The 22,186-nt window shown below is 37.3% G+C and overlaps 1 protein-coding gene and 1 long non-coding RNA gene across 3 annotated transcripts in view; one reads left to right on the top strand and one right to left on the bottom strand.

Moving 5' to 3' along the window:
• NEGR1 (neuronal growth regulator 1) overlaps window positions 1-22,186 on the bottom strand; it is a 979,779-nt gene that overhangs the window by 250,953 nt on the left and 706,640 nt on the right. The window lies entirely within an intron of this gene.
• LOC128640905 (uncharacterized) overlaps window positions 1-22,186 on the top strand; it is a 291,640-nt gene that overhangs the window by 37,914 nt on the left and 231,540 nt on the right. The window lies entirely within an intron of this gene.

The following is a 22,186-nucleotide window of genomic DNA, read 5'->3' as shown; positions in this document are numbered from 1 at the left end:
CAACATGCCAACAACCATATCAATCTTGCTTTCTCATTTTCCACACCACTTCCACACAAACCATACATCATCATATTAAAAGTAAAAAACTGCACTCCAGTCAAACCCTTAATCATCCTTTTCAAACTTCTCCAAACATCCCTAGCATACTCACAATTCCAAAACAAATGAATAACACTCTCGCTTTGAAAACAACCATCTCTAGGACACACTTCTGAAGCCACTAAACGACGCATTCTCTGAAAATCCCTTGTTGGCAAACACTTATGCACACTCATCCAACTAATATCTTTCTGCCTATTCATCAAATACTTATTACACACATTTTTCCATACCAACACAGATTCATTTTCATTCAGACCCCCAATCAACTCAAGACCTTCCTTCTTCTCCAACATTTTCAACACCATTCTGTTTGCACACCACATCTCCCTACTAACATTCTCCAAACCATATTTTTTAATCCAACATTCCACCCTTACATAAAACCACGGAACAGCAAAACATACCGGTTTCTTTCTATCAATATCAAATAAACCATATCGTCTTAAAACATTTCCACAAGCATACTTTACCATACAACCAGCCATGCTATCCTTACCACTCAGAACCACACACCTACTAACATATTTCACAGCCAAAAATCTCTCCACATTTGGAAAACCCTTACCACCAACATTCTTACTCTTAACAACAACATCTCTTTTCAAACGCTCCATACCAGAACTCCAGAAAAAAGAAAACAACACTCCGAAAAATCCTCTCAGGTGGCGGAAAAACTAACGCCAAATATAACATAATAGGGATCAAAACCGATTTAATAACTAACATGTTTCCTTCCAAAGATAAAGTCCTTAAAGACCAAAACTGAAGTTTTCTACTCACTTTATCAAAAACATTCTCCCAACTTTCCAAGCCTTTCAAATCCACATCAAATTTCACACCCAACACCTCAATTGCACCTTCAGTCACAGGCCATCCACAGGAATCAATCTCCCTATCATTACCAAAAACTTTAACTTTACACTTATTCCAATTAACTCTGAAACCACTTGCCATACAAAAACATTCAACTAAAGTTTTCACCCTCCTAAAACCAGCCTGAGTCTCACATACCACACTCACATCATCCATATACCCAATCACTTTTAAACACCTTCCATTACTACCAGGAACACTCACACCTCTAACTAATTTATCCTTCCTCAAACTAGTTAATAATGGCTCAATGACACATACAAATAACACAGGAGACAAAGGACATCCTTGACGCACTCCAGATTTAACACAAAATTCCTCAGTCAAAAAACCATTAACCTGGACTTGACTCACAATATCACTATACAAACATTTAAACCATCCAATAATCTTACCAGAAAAACCTAAACGTTCTAAAACATGAAACATAAAAATCATGCACTACCCTATCATACGCTTTTTCAAAATCCACAATAGCAACAGCAACAGACCTCATCCTCTCCCTCACATACCACAGTACATCACGTAGTAACAACAAACTTTCAGAAATCTGACGCCCAGGAACAGCACACACTTGCTCTTCACCCACAACCTTACCAATCACTCCACGCATTCTATTTGCCAACACCTTTGCAATAACCTTATAGTCAACATTCAACAACGTAATCGGCCTCCAATTCCTCAAATCTCTCTTATCACCCTTTTTAAATAACAAAACAATCAAACCTTTCCTCATTGAATCAGGCAAAACATTCATTCTAAAAACAAACTTACAAACATCCAACATATCCACCCCAATCAAATTCCAAAAACAAGTATAAAATTCAACAGGCAAACCATCACAACCAGGTACCTTCCCATTCTTAAAACTCCTAACAACCTCTGCAATCTCATCCAAACTTAGATCCCTTTCTAACAAATCATTATCATATTTTTCCAACTTAACCTCAATGTTTTCCAACAACTCATTTTCCAATAAAACATCTCTTGTTTTTTCTTTATACAGCTCACTGTAAAACTCATGAACTTCACGCAAAACACCATCCGTACCATTAACTTCACACTCAACCTTATCAAAAACACTAACAAAACCAGTCTTTCCTTCAAAAGCTTTCTTAAAAAAATATTTACTACAAGACTCATCCTTTTCCATTTTCTCCAATTTTGCCATAAAAACAATTTTCTTTCCTTTTTCATGCATACACTTTTTAATTATCTTTCTTGCTTCAGCAATTTCCTCATGCACATCAATACCACAATTTCTCAATTCATACAAATACAACAACCTCAGATACCATTTATCATACATCTCCCTTTCCATTCTAGCTTTCTCACAGCTTTTCTTAATAAAAAACCTCTTTATTTCCACCTTCAACCATTCCCACCACATAAGCACATTACTAAAATCACATTTTCTTTCACGCCACCTTTCATACATCCAAACAAACTGACGCTTAAACTTCTCATCTTCTAACAAATCCACGTTCAGTTTCCAAACACCCTTACCATACTTGATCTTCAAATCACAATTCACCTTACATATCAAAAGGGCATGATCCGTAAAGGGCATCCGCTTTAAAGAAAAATCATCAACACATAAAAATTTAGATAAAAAACAAAAATCTATTCGAGATTTTATCCCACCACTATCACTAAAGAAAGTAAAACCCTCCCCTGAAAAAGAAACAGACCCAAAGGCATCCTTCAAACCGAAAGATTTAAGCAAATCAAGTAAAAACTTCCCTGAGCTATCCACCCTACAATCACTCCCACCCTCTCTGTCCCCATTCATAATAATACAATTAAAATCCCCAACCAAAAAAGTTGGCTCTCGACCTGGCAGAAAAAACGTTAAAGTTTCAAAATTAAGCAAACGTTCTACCCTATTTGGAGATAGCACAGGAGTAATCAGCGCTTAAAATCTAAAAAGGATACCTAAGCCACTCTCCACTATCTCCTCAAGATAGAAAAATGGACAAACAATATGGCGAATGAGAGGGCGCTAATAAGCTTGGTATACTTAACACACCTAATTAGTTTAGGTCAAAACAAAAAAATAAATCATAAGCGGTGTAGTTTGTAAATCTTTTACTAGTGGAAATAATCCCTAATACAAAAATTTATAAAACAGTATATGAAAACATTTAAAGACACATGAATTAAAATTAGATACAATATTTATGACTAGTGCTGTAGGAATCCCTGATACATAAATTTATAAAACAATATATGAAAACATTTAAAGACACATGAATTAAAATTAGATACAATATTATGACTAGTGCTGTAGGAATACCACCCTGATATAAAAATATATATTTACAATAAGCGCTTTTTTTGGAAATGCATTGATCAATGTTTGATTCCTTAAAATCAGTTGGTTTATTCCTGGATATAAGGGACAGTCTTTATAGTCCTTATAAATTTTCAACAGATGCAATTACTTTAGGTTGTATGGTTTATTGCATACAAAACTATCAGTGTGATAAAATATACTGGATAAAAGCAATAAAAAGTTCCTTATTTACGACACTTTGTATCCTTGCTTGGTTATATATATCACTTTAACTCACAGAAAGTTGCAGCGACTGTATCCGGATGTCGCTGTGGTGTATTTCAGAGACTGTGGTCTTTAATCGTAACACGCTCCTTGCGTGTGGGCCGCTTTATGTGCTGCAGCTCCTATCCTCTGGCACAGGATTCTCGACTCCCTTCGTGGGGAGGTTACCGGCAGAGGTACGCCGCTCTTTGTGTGTGAATATCTGATGAGCTGTTAGCTTACAGTTTCCAATACTCACAGCTCCCTGTTTGTGACAAGCAGTCTTGATGCAAGTATGATCCTCGAGGTGAATGGGCACCCGCTCTTAGCGTTAATACGCGCGGGTAAATACTAGGTACCTAGTGGGTTTGGTTCTGGTAACAGGCAACTTCAACTTCTACGCGTTTCACCCATGTGTGTGGGCTTTATCAAGATATCAGTTGCTGCCAGAACTCGGATTTAAAAAGCCATTACTTCCTTCTCATTGGTTAATATGACTACCACTGTGGAAAAGAATGAATATGATATAGCCCTCATTACAGACTATAGCGAAAACCACCAATTAATAAGGAAAATAGTCAATAAACACTGGCATATAATTAAAAAGGACCCCATAATAGGAGATCTATTAGCTCATAAACCTAAAATCATTTTTAAAAAAGCGAGAAATCTTAAACAAATTTTAGCACCAAGTGAATTAAAGAGGGAAAGCACAAATCTGGTAGTAAAAGATCTTAAAGGCCATTCCCCCAAAGGTTTTTTTCCTTGCAACTTATGTAGGGCGTGCAGATATAGCAATAAAAATAGTTCTGTATATATAGATGGAATAGGAGAAGATTTCACCATAAAAGACATGATTAGATGTTCAACTAAGGGAGTTATATACCTCATTAAATGTTCTTGCAATTTAGTTTATATTGGAGAGACCACCCGAATGTTACGTGACAGGATCCGGGAGCATTTATGTAACATTGATAAAGGCAATCTTGACACCCATTTATACAAGCATTTTAGGGAAACCCATAACAATAATCTACAGCATTTCAAGTTTTGGGGGATCTGTATAGTTAGAGGTAATTGGAGAGGAGGGGATTTTGAGGCAAAACTCCTTAAAAAAGAGTCAGAAATAATATACAAATTAGACACCCTCTATGCTAGAGGGTTAAATTCAGAGTTAGATATATCCCCCTTTTTAGCAGTATAACCCGTTAGAATACCCACCTATTTATTTATGTGTAACAGTAACCACCCAGAAATAACTAACAGATTCATTTCTAAAGAGAATAAATAATAGGAGTAGAGTATTATTAAAAGCTCATTTTATCACACAAGAACAAATATACATAATCATAGTCATATCAATTATATAATTTATTATAAAATTATTTCCCTAGATCATAGTGATTAATATATATTTTTTACATCTATATTCATATATCTATTCAAAATTTGCGTAATTATTATTATCTTTTATCAAGATTTTCATTGTAATCATATTGTTTTTGTTTTTCGTTTTTAATAATGGAATACCACCCTTAAGAATTACCACCCTGAAGTAGTATTAATAACAATTATATTCACATCACTATTGCTTTACATATACCAAATAGTGTCAAAGAAACTTAACAAGAAAACATGGGAAATTAAGATTCCCAAAGGAACAAATAAGAACTATTGTGACTCCACCTTAAGAATCATTCACCTGAGAAATCCACCTTAAGAAACAATCACCTGGAAACATATTAACCAATGAGAAGGAAGTAATGGCTTTTTAAATCCGAGTTCTGGCAGCAACTGATATCTTGATAAAGCCCACACACATGGGTGAAACGCGTAGAAGTTGAAGTTGCCTGTTACCAGAACCAAACCCACTAGGTACCTAGTATTTACCCGCGCGTATTAACGCTAAGAGCGGGTGCCCATTCACCTCGAGGATCATACTTGCATCAAGACTGCTTGTCACAAACAGGGAGCTGTGAGTATTGGAAACTGTAAGCTAACAGCTCATCAGATATTCACACACAAAGAGCGGCGTACCTCTGCCGGTAACCTCCCCACGGAGGGAGTCGAGAATCCTGTGCCAGAGGATAGGAGCTGCAGCACATAAAGCGGCCCACACGCAAGGAGCCTATTTGGAGAAGCATATGCATTAAATAAACGAAAAACAGTCCCACAAAAACTAAAACTAACCAAAAGTACCCGACCTGGGACAATATGAACTACATTAAGGATTGAAAAACTAAACCCCTTAAACAAAACTCCCACCCCCCCATTCCTATCAGAAGAACAAGACCATACTTTAGGACCATATTCCCAGTCAGCACATTTAGGATGTTCATAGAGACCACATTCCTGCAAACAAAAAATATTAGCAGAACATACAGATAATAATTAAAAAATTGCAGCTCTCCTTGCTATAGTTGTCATACACCTGACATTAAAGGAAGAAATGGTCAGAAACATCACAAAAATAAATTAAAGAAAAACAAAAAAAGAAATAACATCAGGACTTCTTCTTTCCTTTCTTTTTCTTAGGACTCAAAGGAGATCCTTTAAATCTGCCTCTGTAACGCTCCGACCTCCTAGGCTCCCCCTTGCCAGCCTCATAACCAGTAACTTCAGCAAGTTGGTTCACATCTCTTTTATCTAGATAACCAACAGAAGAGGCATCAGAAAAGTCACCTATACACTGGCTTGAGTCAGAAGGAACGTCTTTAGTAGAGACAGAAGGAAACTCTGAAATTAAAGAGTCAGCATCACTTGTAGTATCTGGATCTGCACCCTTAACTACTGGAAGATTCAAATCAGGACTCTCCCATCCATCAGAATCCACATCTATTTTTCGCTTGGAGGCAGATTTTTTCCCTTCAGTGTCCATATCCTCCTCAGAACTAGAGGACACAACAGCAGACCAATCAATGTTCTCCCCTTCAACAAGAACAGCATCAGGAGCAGCATCACAAGATGACTCAGTGAAGGAAAAATTCTCTGTCCCAGGAACAGCAACAGTATCATCCACAGAACTGGGCAACAGGGCTTCAAGAACATCTGAAGCAGCTATCACATTAGATGTAGCAAGATCCACTTCCTGAAGATGAGATTGGGCTTCCTCCACCTTCTCAGACACAGGAACCACAACAGGAGCATCAGACACCTCTCCCACAGGGACCCCAAATGCAGATTTCTTGCACAAAAGAGGTAATATAGAGTTCAATGCCTCATCAGAGACCTCCTCCTCATTCACAGATGGCTCAGCTGCAACTGAAGATGTTTTGTTTGCAACATCAGCATAGGAAGGCTTCACTCTATCAAGCCCCTGCAACATCATCAAAGGACACATCCTACACAGATGACTTGAAGAACCACACAGGTCACAAGTCCGGCGTTTACTACAGTGGGCAACAAGATGATCCTCCTCACCACAATTTCGACATCTGGCGCCTGGGCAATTTTCAGCAATGTGACCAAACAGGTTGCAACTACGGCAAAAAAGAGGCATGTCATCATAGTATAGGAAACCTCTATTCCCACCAATGGCAAAAGTCTGTGGAGGGTGTTTCTTTCCACCAATACCTAATTCATTAGGCACAAACCGCACCCAGAACCTGCGCTTTCCATTGAAAGTCCCAAACTGATTCTTCAGCTTGCTACCTCCTTGAACATCATCAAAGTAGCGACAAAGAAACAGATGAATTTCCACATCAGTGACCCAAGGGTTGTACATATGTACTGTCACCGGGATTCTTCTCTCCCTCTGCACACAGGCAACAAATTTCATGCCAACCAACTCTGGAGCAGCAGCCATATCAATAGTCCATTGATAGCAGGTCTGTAAATAATGCTCATCGGTGAAAGCCACATCAAAAATCCCTCTTGAAGGGAATGACTGAACACAATGCAAACTTGCTCTTGGCATCTTCAAAACACCCTCCAAAACCACCTGCTGGACATGAGCCAAACCAATCTTCTCTCGAAAGTCCTCAGAGATCAACACCCGAAGTGTATGGGGAACATTTGGCACATTGGTAGCCATATTTGCCCTATTGCCTCTTTAGGCTGGATTTCAGAGCGTCCCCCCAAAAGCAGCATGTGGCTGAAATCCAGGGACGATGCCACAAGGCCAAGGGGACGGCCCTACTACCCAGTTGCTCTACGCCTAAGGAGTAGCCACCCCCCCCCCCCAATAGCAGCAGGAGCCCAAACCCCAAAGGGAAAGGACCCCAGGCCGAAGGAGCAGGTCTCCAGGCAGCAAACCAAGACCAAGACCAAAAAAACTGCACTTGATCCAAGCCAAAGGCCAGAGAAGCAACCTCAGCTGATCATTTGGGCTATTGTGGGCCTCGTCAGTGAGGTGCAGCCATATCCCTCTAGGCACACTGAGTAACGGGTCCACATCTGGATTCCCGCATCACACATAGGGAGACTTCCCTAAGTGTCATAATTTGCATAATTAAAAAGAGAGAAGCGCTCAACCTGGGAACGAACAATAGCATAATAGCTTGTTCTATGGCTAGTTACCACCCAAGAAGCAGCCTCTTTTTGCTCAACATGTGCCTTTCACAGAGAAGAACTTTCCTTCTCTCGTTCAGAGAGGGATTGCCTGGTATTTCGGGGCTGGACTGCACTGTTAAGTCAGGATCAGACTGATATGCTACAGGAAAGTTCTTCTCTGTGAAAGGCACATATTGAGCAAAAAGAGGCTGCTTCTAGGGTGGTAACTAGCCATAGAACAAGCTATTATGCTATTGTTCGTTCCCAGGTTGAGCGCTTCTCTCTTTTAATTTATGCAAATTATGACACTTAGGGAAGTCTCCCTAAGTGTGATGCAGGAATCCAGACGTGGACCCGTTGCTCAGTGTGCCTAGAGGGATATGGCTGCACCTCACTGACGAGGCCCACAAAAGGCCGAAACGATCAGCTGAGGTTGCTTCTCGGGCCTTTGGCTTGGATCAAGTGCAGTTTTCTGTGCTTGGTCTTGGTCTTGGTTTGCTGCCTGGAGACCTGCTCCTTCGGCCTGGGGTCCTTTCCCTTTGGGGTTTGGGCTCCTGCTGCTATTGGGGGGGTGGCTACTCCTTAGGCGTAGAGCAACTGGGTAGTAGGGCCGTCCCCTTGGCCTTGTGGCATCGTCCCTGGACTTCAGCCACATGCTGCTTTTGGGGGGACGCTCTGAAATCCAGCCTAAAGAGGCAATAGGGCAAATATGGCTACCAATGTGCCAAATGTTCCCCATACACTTCGGGTGTTGATTTCTGAGGACTTTCGAGAGAAGATTGGTTTGGCTCATGTCCAGCAGGTGGTTTTGGAGGGTGTTTTGAAGATGCCAAGAGCAAGTTTGCATTGTGTTCAGTCATTCCCTTCAAGAGGGATTTTTGATGTGGCTTTCACCGATGAGCATTATTTACAGACCTGCTATCAACGGACTATTGATATGGCTGCTGCTCCAGAGTTGGTTGGCATGAAATTTGTTGCCTGTGTGCAGAGGGAGAGAAGAATCCCGGTGACAGTACATATGTACAACCCTTGGGTCACTGATGTGGAAATTTGTCTGTTTCTTTGTCGCTACTTTGATGATGTTCAAGGAGGTAGCAAGCTGAAGAATCAGTTTGGGACTTTCAATGGAAAGCGCAGGTTCTGGGTGCGGTTTGTGCCTGATGAATTAGGTATTAGTGGAAAGAAACACCCTCCACAGACTTTCGCCATTGGTGGAAATAGAGGTTTCCTATACTATGATGACATGCCTCTTTTTTGCCGTAGTTGTAACCTGTTTGGTCACATTGCTGAAAATTGCCCAGGTGCCAGATGTCGAAATTGCGGTGAGGAGGATCATCTTGTTGCCCACTGTAGTAAACGCCGGACCTGTGACCTGTGTGGTTCTTCAAGTCATCTGTGCAGGATGTGTCCTTTGATGATGTTGCAGGGGCTTGATAGAGTGAAGCCTTCCTATGCTGATGTTGCAAAAAAACCATCTTCAGTTGCAGTTGAGCCATCTGTGAATGAGGAGGAGGTCTCTGATGAGGCATTGAACTCTATATTACCTCTTTTGTGCAAGAAATCTGCATTTGGGGTCCCTGTCGGAGAGGTGTCTGATGCTCCTGTGGTGGTTCCTGTGGCTGAGAAGGTGGAGGAAGCCCAATCTCATCTTCAGGAAGTGGATCTTGCTACATCTAATGTGATAGCTGCTTCAGATGTTCTTGAAGCCCTGTTGCCCAATTCTGTGGATGATACTGTTGCTGTTCCTGGGACAGAGAATGTTTCCTTCACTGAGTCATCTTGTGATGCTGCTCCTGATGCTGTTCTTGGTGAAGGGGAGAACATTGATTGGTCTGCTGTTGTGTCCTCTAGTTCTGAGGAGGATATGGACACTGAAGGGAAAAAATCTGCCTCCAAGCGAAAAATAGATCCGGATTCTGATGGATGGGAGAGTCCTGATTTGAATCTTCCAGTAGTTAAGGGTGCAGATCCAGATACTACAAGTGATGCTGACTCTTTAATTTCAGAGTTTCCTTCTGTCTCTACTAAAGACGTTCCTTCTGACTCAAGCCAGTGTATAGGTGACTTTTCTGATGCCTCTTCTGTTGGTTATCTAGATAAAAGAGATGTGAACCAACTTGCTGAAGTTACTGGTTATGAGGCTGGCAAGGGGGAGCCTAGGAGGTCGGAACGTCACAGAGGCAGATTTAAAGGATCTCCTTTGAGTCCTAAGAAAAAGAAAGGAAAGAAGAAGTCCTGATGTTATTTTTTTTGTTTTTCTTTAATTTATTTTTGTGATGTTTCTGACCATTTCTTCCCTTAATGTCAGGTGTATGACAACTTTAGCAAGGAGAGCTGCAATTTTTAAATTATTATCTGTATGTTCTGCTAATATTTTTTGTTTGCAGGAATGTGGTCTCTCTGAACATCCTAAATGTGCTGACTGGGAATATGGTCCTAAAGTATGGTCTTGTTCTTCTGATAGGAATGGGGGGGTGGGAGTTTTGTTTAAGGGGTTTAGTTTTTCTATCCTTAATGTAGTTCATATTGTCCCAGGTCGGGTACTTTTGGTTAGTTTTAGTTTTTGTGGGACTGTTTTTCGTTTGTTTAATGTATATGCTTCTCCAAATAGGGTAGAACGTTTGCTTAATTTTGAAACTTTAAAGTTTTTTCTGCCAGGTCGAGAGCCAACTTTTTTGGTTGGGGATTTTAATTGTATTATTAAGAATGGGGACAGAGAGGGTGGGAGTGATTGTAGGGTGGATAGCTCAGGGAAGTTTTTACTTGATTTGCTTAAATCTTTCGGTTTGAAGGATGCCTTCGGGTCTGTTTCTTTTTCAGGGGAGGGTTTTACTTTCTTTAGTGATAGTGGTGGGATAAAATCTCGAATTGATTTTTGTTTTTTATCTAAATTTTTATGTGTTGATGATTTTTCTTTAAAGCGGATGCCCTTTACGGATCATACCCTTTTGATGTGTAAGGTGAATTGTGATTTGAAGATTAAGTATGGTAAGGGTGTTTGGAAACTGAATGTGGATTTGTTAAAAGATGAGAAGTTTAAGCGTCAGTTTGTTTGGATGTATGAAAGGTGGCGTGAAAGAAAATGTGATTTTAGTAATGTGCTTATGTGGTGGGAATGGTTGAAGGTGGAAATAAAGAGGTTTTTTATTAAGAAAGGCTGTGAGAAAGCTAGAATGGAAAGGGAGTTGTATGATAAATGGTATCTGAGGTTGTTGTATTTGTATGAATTGAGAAATTGTGGTATTGATGTGCATGAGGAAATTGCTGAAGCAAGAAAGATAATTAAAAAGTGTATGCATGAAAAAGGAAAGAAAATTGTTTTTATGGCATTTTGGAGAAAATGGAAAAGGATGAGTCTTGTAGTAAATATTTTTTTAAGAAAGCTTTTGAAGGAAAGACTGGTTTTGTTAGTGTTTTTGATAAGGTTGAGTGTGAAGTTAATGGTACGGATGGTGTTTTGCGTGAAGTTCATGAGTTTTACAGTGAGCTGTATAAAGAAAAAACAAGAGATGTTTTATTGGAAAATGAGTTGTTGGAAAACATTGAGGTTAAGTTGGAAAAATATGATAATGATTTGTTAGAAAGGGATCTAAGTTTGGATGAGATTGCAGAGGTTGTTAGGAGTTTTAAGAATGGGAAGGTACCTGGTTGTGATGGTTTGCCTGTTGAATTTTATACTTGTTTTTGGAATTTGATTGGGGTGGATATGTTGGATGTTTGTAAGTTTGTTTTTAGAATGAATGTTTTGCCTGTTTCAATGAGGAAAGGTTTGATTGTTTTGTTATTTAAAAAGGGTGATAAGAGAGATTTGAGGAATTGGAGGCCGATTACGTTGTTGAATGTTGACTATAAGGTTATTGCAAAGGTGTTGGCAAATAGAATGCGTGGAGTGATTGGTAAGGTTGTGGGTGAAGAGCAAGTGTGTGCTGTTCCTGGGCGTCAGATTTCTGAAAGTTTGTTGTTACTACGTGATGTACTGTGGTATGTGAGGGAGAGGATGAGGTCTGTTGCTGTTGCTATTGTGGATTTTGAAAAAGCGTATGATAGGGTAGTGCATGATTTTATGTTTCATGTTTTAGAACGTTTAGGTTTTTCTGGTAAGATTATTGGATGGTTTAAATGTTTGTATAGTGATATTGTGAGTCAAGTCCAGGTTAATGGTTTTTTGACTGAGGAATTTTGTGTTAAATCTGGAGTGCGTCAAGGATGTCCTTTGTCTCCTGTGTTATTTGTATGTGTCATTGAGCCATTATTAACTAGTTTGAGGAAGGATAAATTAGTTAGAGGTGTGAGTGTTCCTGGTAGTAATGGAAGGTGTTTAAAAGTGATTGGGTATATGGATGATGTGAGTGTGGTATGTGAGACTCAGGCTGGTTTGAGGAGGGTGAAAACTTTAGTTGAATGTTTTTGTATGGCAAGTGGTTTCAGAGTTAATTGGAATAAGTGTAAAGTTAAAGTTTTTGGTAATGATAGGGAGATTGATTCCTGTGGATGGCCTGTGACTGAATGTGCAATTGAGGTGTTGGGTGTGAAATTTGATGTGGATTTGAAAGGCTTGGAAAGTTGGGAGAATGTTTTTGATAAAGTGAGTAGAAAACTTCAGTTTTGGTCTTTAAGGACTTTATCTTTGGAAGGAAAAATGTTAGTTATTAAATCGGTTTTGATTCCTATTATGTTATATTTGGCGTTAGTTTTTCCGCCACCTGAGAGGATTTTTCGGAGAATTTTGAGAGTGTTGTTTTCTTTTTTCTGGAGTTCTGGTATGGAGCGTTTGAAAAGAGATGTTGTTGTTAAGAGTAAGAATGTTGGTGGTAAGGGTTTTCCAAATGTGGAGAGATTTTTGGCTGTGAAATATGTTAGTAGGTGTGTGGTTCTGAGTGTTAAGGATAGCATGGCTGGTTGTATGGTAAAGTATGCTTGTGGAAATGTTTTAAGACGATATGGTTTATTTGAGATTGATAGAAAGAAACCGGTATGTTTTGCTGTTCCGTGGTTTTATGTAAGGGTGGAATGTTGGATTAAAAAATATGGTTTGGAGAATGTTAGTAGGGAGATGTGGTGTGCAAACAGAATGGTGTTGAAAATGTTGGAGAAGAAGGAAGGTCTTGAGTTGATTGGGGGTTTGAATGAAAATGAATGTGTGTTGGTATGGAAAAATGTGTGTAATAAGTATTTGATGAATAGGCAGAAAGATATTAGTTGGATGAGTGTGCATAAGTGTTTGCCAACAAGGGATTTTCAGAGAATGCGTCGTTTAGTGGCTTCAGAAGTGTGTCCTAGAGATGGTTGTTTTCAAAGCGAGAGTGTTATTCATTTGTTTTGGAATTGTGAGTATGCTAGGGATGTTTGGAGAAGTTTGAAAAGGATGATTAAGGGTTTGACTGGAGTGCAGTTTTTTACTTTTAATATGATGATGTATGGTTTGTGTGGAAGTGGTGTGGAAAATGAGAAAGCAAGATTGATATGGTTGTTGGCATGTTGTGTGAAGGAGGTGTTGTGGGATGTGCGTAATATTTTGATTTTTAAGAAAGAGGTAGTTACTGTAGGTAATTGTGTGGGTATGATCCGTGGGAAGTTGTTTTTGTATTTTTCTTTTGATAGGAGGCGATATGGGGAATTAGATTCTGAAGGCATCTGGAAGACAAAGAAGTGGAAGGATTGGATTATTTAGTTGTTTTTTTTTTTTTTTTTTTTTTTTTTGTCTGTATTTGAAATATGTTTAATTTTATTTTGTGTGATTATTTAAGTTTAATATTTGCATTTTGATTTTTTTCTGATGACAAAAATTTGGGTCAATATTTCAGTTTTGTAACAAGAGATATATTGTTTGCATTTGTTATTATGATTTTATTTTGTATATATGCATATATGATTATTTTTCTAATAAAAGAATTACGAAACGTACATCTGGGGTTTTGCCGTTTCTCTCGTTCAGAGAAGGATTGCCTGGTATTTCGGGGCTGGACTGCACTGTTAAGTCAGGATCAGACTGATATGCTACAGGACAGTTCTTCTCTGTGAAAGGCACACATTGAGCAAAAAGAGGCTGCTTCTAGGGTGGTAATTAGCCATAGAACAAGCTATTATGCTATTGTTCGTTCCCAGGATGAGCGCTTCTCTCTTTTAATTTATGGATTCTATTACAGTTTATCAATATTTTTTTCTACTTGTGTTTGTCTTAACAAAAGTCCACTCATTTATTATGTATATCATTAAAAAAAATGTTAACACTTCATAGTGAGAAAAAGATCTCAAATATTCTAAATAATAATCTTTGTGTTTTTGAAAATCCCCCAATTTATAGGAACATATTTTATTATCTGAAATCTTTATGTCTATGCCTGCCATGTATAAATAATAAGCTTAAAGCATACATTTATTTAAAAGCACAAATAGCAGTGACTTAGATAACACAGGATTGTATTACTGCATACAAAATATCCACTTGCATTTAAAATATATATATATATATATATATATATATTGTAATACTGTTTTACTAAAGTTTATCTTCACAAAAAGATACATGGTTGGCGCAACTTTTTATTACGCCCTAACCCTTTACACGCATTAACCTGATGTGCACAAATTTAGTTGGTTCTTGTTCGGTTATGTTTACTTTCAACTTGTAATATTAATGTGTAATAACTTGAGTGCAAGTTAATGCGGGTGCGATATTTGAATAACGTGCCCACGCTAACAAAAGTTAATCTAGTCCAAAATGTACAAGTAACATTTAGGAGTTTAAGGGATAGTCTAGTCAAAATTAAACTTTCATGATTCAGATAGAGCATGTAATTTTAAGCAACTTTCGAGTTTAATCCTATTATCAATTTTTCTTCATTCTCTTGGTATATTTATTTGAAAAAGCAAGAATGTTAGCTTAGGAGCCAAACCATTTTTGGTTCAGCAAGTGGGTAGCGCTTGCTGATTGGTGTCTAAATGTAGCCACCAATCAGCAAGCTCTAGCCAGGTGCTGAACCAAAAATAGGCCGGCTTCTAAGATTACATTCTTACTTTTTCAAATAAAGATAGTAAGAGAATGTAGAAAATGGATAATAGGAGTAAATTAGAAAGTTGCTTAATATTGTATGGTCTATCTGAATCATGAACCTTTAATTTTGACTAGACTATCCCTTTAAGTTAAAAATATAAATAAAACATATATTATGCAGTAAGACTACTACACAAACAAATTATTTTGGGAAATATCACATGTTTTTAGAGCATGTGGAGGTGTTTAGAATATTCTTTAACATATCATATTATAGTATTGTGACTCAAATGGCATTAAACTTGCAATTTTCTATTATATATTTAATTATTTTTAAGAAAAAAATGTGGTCTAAAATAAACATATTTTATAGTAAAAATATTACTCAACTGCATCTTGTATAGATTCTTAATTCTAAAGTACTAGTAAAACCATTTTACAGCAACAACAGAGATTAGCTACAACTATGTACATTTCACAAGCTTGTTTTACTTTGTCCAGAGAATTAGAAAATTGTATAGTTGTACACCATGCACTTCGCTCAACAAACACTTTGTGAGACTATAGACAGAACAAGCATTTTTGCAAACATTTTTATGTTTATAAAGTCTTTTTAAATGCAAGATAAAACAATTTAACTGTATGTTCTTCTTAAATGTAAGTGTACCTTGAGTCTAAAATGTAATGATGAAGGCTAGTTTAATTTTATTACTGTAACACCCACAAATGGCAGGAGCAAGCTGCGCTAAATTTGTAAAGTAGTGCAATTTTTACATTTTCAGTATTCATCAATGGGTTACCTTGTGGTCAACCTTTTGTGCCATCTGATTTATGGCCTAGAACACAAGGCGCTAGCGGTAGGGATGGGCGAATGTTTCGCAACATTCGAAAAACGGCACAAATTTTAACACAATCGTTCGTTCAAATCGAATTTTGAATGTTTACATAACATTCTAACATTCGATTTTCGAATGTTCGGTTTCTAATTTTACGATTACATTCAAAAATATTCTTTTCGAAAAATTTGAATTTAGATTGTAATAGTATTTCTAATGCTTTTTCTTCAAATGTAATATTCGAATTATGCAATATTCGAATTCGAAAAATTCGAATTTAGATTGTAATAGTATTTCTAATGCTTTTTCTTCAAATGTAATATTCGAATGATGCAATACGTGTATTCGAATTCAAAAAATTCGAATTTAGATTGTAATAGTATTTCTAATGCTTTTTCTTTAAATGTAATATTCGAATTATGCAATATTCAAATTCGAAAAATTCGAATTTAGATTGTAATAGTATTTCTAATGCTTTTTCTTTAAATGTAATATTCGAATTATGCAATACGTGTATTCGAATTCGAAAAATTTGAATTTAGATTGTAATAGTATTTCAAATGCTTTTTCTTTAAATGTAATATTCGAATTATGCAATATTCGAATTAGAAAAATTTGAATTTATATGTTTGTAATAGTATTTCTAATGCTTTCTTTAAATGTAATATTCGAATTATGTAATATTCGAATTAGAAAAATTTGAATTTATATGTTTGTAATAGTATTTCTAATGCTTTCTTTAAATGTAATATTCAAATTATGCAATATTCTATATGGAAACATTCAAAATGATATATTTGTATCTATTTATGTATCAATTTACTAGATTCCCGCCCTACCACATGAACTATTTAACTTCTGAATAGTATTTATTAAATAGAATGTTAAATTCGAAATTTCGAATGTGGACATTCGATATAATTATAAACATTCGAATTCGAAAGTGACATTCGAAAACTGTAAATAACATTCGATTTTCAAATTTTTAAGAATATTTGTTCTTATCGACATTCGGATTTAGAATTTGAATTTCGTTAATAACATTCGTTCTACACTTGAAATTCAAAAAATTACACATTCGCCCATCCCTAGCTAGCGGCACACTTGCAACATTATTTGCGAAGTATAAAAAAATATAGATATACAAGGAATTCTTTAGATGACAATGATCAAACAAATACAAACAGCAGTGTAAATATCTAACAATCAAATATATTCACAAAGAGGGACTAAAGTGCAATGTATCGTATTTAAGTGAAATAAGAGAAGTATTCCAGTTTGCTACTTTGTCAAAGTTTGTAAAACTCTCAACCTTGGCCTATTATAGACGATTAAAAAAACAATCGCCAGGGTGATGTGAATCAGATACATTTTTTTTTTACTCTCTTATTTATCTATGAAAAGTAAATGTCCTTAAAGGACCACTCATTGCAATAGAATTGCATAATTAACAAGTGCATAATAAAAAGACAATTATTTAACACCTAGGGGACGAATTATCAAGCTCCAAATGAAGCTTGATGCCCCTGTTTCCGCGCAAGGCCTTCAGGCTCAGCGGAAACAGCAGTTATGAAGCAGCGGTCGAAAGACCACTGCTCCATAACTTGTCCGTCTGCTCTGAGGCTGCGGACATCAATCTGCCCGATCCTATACGATTGGGCTGATTGACACCCCCTGCTAGCGGCCGATGGCCCGCAAATCTGCAAGGAGTGGCATTGCACAAGCAGTTCACAAAATAAATCGTCCCCCTACTCAGGGCCGTTGCTAGGATTTTTGGCCACACAGGCGAGAATAAATTTTGCGCCCCCCCCCCCATTACATACCATTGCTGGTTTTTACAAAATGTTACAAAGATGTGCTAAAAAATTTAAAAAAATCATTTACCTACAATATATGTTTTATGTATTAGTTTTTTATGGGACACACTATATATATATATATATATATATACACATACATACACACACACACTATACATATATATATATATATATATATATATATATATATATATTTATTCAGATATTCAGATTGTATTGTAGTTTGTAATTTGTTTCTCTATAAGTTATTGTTCCCATCACCTCTCTAAATCATTAGTAAAAGAGGCAAGGGGCACATGCACAGAGAAGAAAGCTTTATAGACAGTACAGCATATATCGTAAGCATCAACTTACATTTAAGTATAGGATCTTGAACCTCTCACATTTTCAATAACCTTTATTAATCTAATGGAAGGTTTTTTAAAACATTTTTCCCTCTTAGAAAGAGAAAATACCAACATAGGGTAGGTTTTCCTAATGGGAAATGCTCACAGGAAACAAATGGTTGACAAAATAAACTTTATTTGCAGATATCATACACTGCCATGTACAGTAACAACAGAGAACAGTAAAATTATAATGTGCACATTATCACTACAATTATATTTTTATTACATAAATAAATCACAATATAAATTAAAAAAAGCCAACTGTATATATAATAATACATATAAATATATATATATTAAAAAAATTGTGTTAAAAATCATTTGATATTAAAACTTTAATAGCAAATGATTATTACCACAAGATTTGATTTTAATATGTATATTTATATATGTATTCTTTGATAAAATAAATTGTAGTGATAATTCACACATGATAATTTTGTTACTGTATATAGTGTATGATCCATATTTGCAAATAAAGTTTATAGTTAATTCCAGGGTCAGGGATAAATCATATGCAGCCAGGCCAGTTCCCTAACAACCCGGTACTCACAGTCACAGTCGAGGAGAGTGCCCCCAAGGAAGGATTGAAGAGCGCCAGAGCGAGGTGACACATGCCTCCACGCTATCTTGATTTGAACTTAGTTTAGTCCCCAACAACCGGACTGCTGACTCTTTAAAGACAAACACACAGCCTGTCTGCTTTGTCACTGTGCCGGCTGGGAATCCGGGATGGAAGAGTCTAGGCTAGCCAGGGATAAGTGGTGGGCGAGCACAGTGACCGTGAGCGCCGCGTGCGCGTTAGGGACCGGAATCACTGGATGGAGGAGGAGCTTATACCGGCAATGACAGTTATTAGTACTGTGGCACCTAAGAGGGAAACAGCCTGCTGGGAGTCCTAAGTGGCGGATCTCCAGGGTCCGGTGGTCGCAAATGGTTTATGTGACCTTTTGGATCCTGGAAGTTCCGCCACTGATAAAATGTAAAATGTTATTTAAAAAAAAAATCACTGCTTTCTCCAATTTTGCGCCCGAGTGCTGGGGCGCCCTAAGGCGAGTGCCTAACTCGCCTATATGCAAGCGCCGGGCCTGCCCCTACTCAAATAAGCAGCAGATTTGTTACTGACAATTTTTTTTCTTATTGTCCGGTGCCCTGTACCATGTGACAGACATCAGCCAATCACATTCCTTTAAGAAAAAAAAGTTGACACCCAATGATTTTTTTCACAGAACTCACAATTTGGCGTAGTTTAATGATAATGCAGCAGAGCTATACCAAGTTAAAATAGAGGATGATAAAACGGATTTGATGATAGCTGAATAAAAACAAGTTAACAGTTTTTGAGACAGGTCAAATACAGCTAGTTGTTAATTCTAACCAGGATCCCACACTACATATAACCCACGCTTAGATCAACTGTGCTACATTCAGGGGTGGACTGAGACCAACCAGGGCCCTCGGGGCGAAAATTAGAGAAGGGCCCCATCGTCACCTATGCCCCTCCTTCCTCCCCCTGCTTTAATGCCCCGGCCTCACCATGGACCACCAACCTCCAGGGCAAAGGACCCCAAACACCAGGTCCCCCACAGTGACACAGCACCCAGGGCCAGACCCACACTCATAGTCTCCTAGAGCAACAGACCCACCCATATAGGAACAGGGCCCCCACTCCACCCACCATTAACTGCACATGGTGGTCGGCTGCCTTGGTGATACCGCTGGTGGGCCCCCCTATGTCCAAGGCCCTCGGTCCAGGTCCTATTTGCCAGACTACTCAGTCCACCCCTGGCTACATTAACATGTGACTCCTGCCTACATCATGACATCTAAAAAGTTGCATTTTCTTTATTATCTCTCCAGCATTAATCACATCCTTGAACACCAAACCAATCCTCACTTGCAATATTCTCATATATATATTTCCCTTTGTATTTGAGACTTTATGACCTTTACACCAGATAAAAGAAGGTGCGAAAAGTGCTAGGAACCGCAGCTATAATGTGAAGAGAAAAATGTTTGCAACCTGTCACTGTAAAGGTTTTTAACTATTTAAACTCCAAATTTACCCAATCCCAGAAGTCTGTCTCAAACTGAAAATAAATGTGCCCTCATGTGAGAACTTGGCATAAATATATGAGGCCTGTAGAAATCAGATATTTCAGGCCTGAGGTCTTTGTTGCCATTAATAGGCTTTTTAATACTCCTATAACCTGCTTACTTGATTGCTCTACTTCAAAATGTTCCCGGAACGTATTGCAAATGGATTAAACTCTAGTTCTCCGTGGGTTAAAAAAATCCATCTATGTACTATCCAGAATTCTAATGTATTATTAGCACTGTCTGACTACAGAGGTAATTTCACATCTGACCCAGAATGCTGCAGTTCAAGCTTAGCACTTTCTCTAATTTCAAGCAATTCTTCTTCAATTCAGTGATGACAACTTGGAGCAGACAACTTTTATGAACACAGAGACTAGTGAAGCAAAAATAATATTCCAAGCTCCTTTTTGTTTTGTTTGTGTATCAGTTACTGTAAGATCAGCAGGTAATACTAACACATTTTAGGGATCCATTATGTAGATAGTTATCATTTGCTTTAATTTTCTTGTATAGAAATTGATGCCAGTAGACAAAACTTACATATAAGGCACCTGAGAACATACTTTGTAAGCTGCTATGTATTAGATTTAATGTTACAAGAAATTTCTGTGGTCTTGAATTAAATTAACACTCCAACTACCTACTGAATACATTAGCATTACATATTCCTGCTATTGTTTTTTATTGGTAAAACTTCTTATATCACTTGCCTTTTTTTGGAGGGATGAATCTGGACTGGTTTCTGGAACAGACTCAATTTCTTAGCAACGTACATTTTTTGCAGTATCTTATCTCCTATGCTGAGACACATTAGGGACAGACATGCAGCAGGGTTAGACTTTTGAATGCTGTAGTGTTCATTTTCAAATTTAATAATTAGGAAAACCCACAAAATAGAGAGATAAATTACAGGAAAAGAGGGCAAAAAATAATTAAAATATATTGCAACTTTTTTTTTTGTTTATGTTACAGGAACATGAAACCCACATTTTTTCTTTCATGATTCACATAGAGCATACAGCTTTAAACAACCTTCCATTTTACTTCTATCATCTAATTTGCTTAGATCTCTTGGTATCCTTTGTCTAAAAGCATATCTAGGTATGCTCAGGCACTGGGGATTAGCTGCAGATTATTGGCTGTACATATATGCCTTTTGTCATTGGCTTACCAAAGTGTTCAGATAGCTCCCATTAGTGCATTACTGCTCTTTTAACAAAGGATACCAAGAGAATGAAGCAACATGGATAATAGAAGTAACTGGGAAATCTGTTGAAAAATGTTCTCTCTATCTGAATCATGAAAGATAAATGTTGGGTTTCATGCCCTTTTAGGCATAATTAAACTTTTTAAAGTATAATCCCAAAGTATTTTATTACCCTTTAATTTTATTATATTTTATCATTTTTATTAATGTATTTGTTCTAAGGCTTTATATCAGGGGGCAACCTGAACTGTTTCTTAGCAGCTAGCACCAGTTTAATCCATTGAATGTACCATTCTAAATTTACCTAGCTATTCCTTCATTAAATTTTTAGTATGCAGCAGTTTTCTTATTGTTAAAGCTCCAGTAGTAAAATAAAACCATAAATCAGTGTCAGTCTATCCAAAGGTCTTAAAATTAATTATTGTAGTCTAAATATTTATTTAAAGATGGATACCTATTTAGAATAAAATAAACAAGCATGTGGTCCTTATTAAAGGGATAGTAAAAGTCCAAATTAAACTTTCATAATTCAGATAGGGCATGTCATTTTAAACAACTTTGCAATATACTTTTATCATCAAATTTGCTTTGTTCTCTTGGTATTCATACTTGAAAGCTAAACCTAGGTAGTCTCATATGATAATTTCTATGCCCTCTTATCTGAATGCAGTTGACAGTTTTTCACAGCTAGAGGGCATTAGTTCATGTGTTTCATATACATAAAGTTGTACTCACGCACGTGAAGTTATTTACGAGTCAGCACTAATTGCCTGAAATGCAAGTCTGTGAAAAGATCTGAGATAAGGGGGCAGTCTGCAGAAGCGTAGATACA

The sequence above is a fragment of the Bombina bombina genome, chromosome 10 (genome assembly GCF_027579735.1).
Source record: "Bombina bombina isolate aBomBom1 chromosome 10, aBomBom1.pri, whole genome shotgun sequence".
In the NCBI taxonomy this organism is placed as follows: domain Eukaryota; kingdom Metazoa; phylum Chordata; class Amphibia; order Anura; family Bombinatoridae; genus Bombina; species Bombina bombina.
Note: the sequence above shows the minus strand (reverse complement) of the source record. Positions and strands in the feature narration are given on the sequence as shown.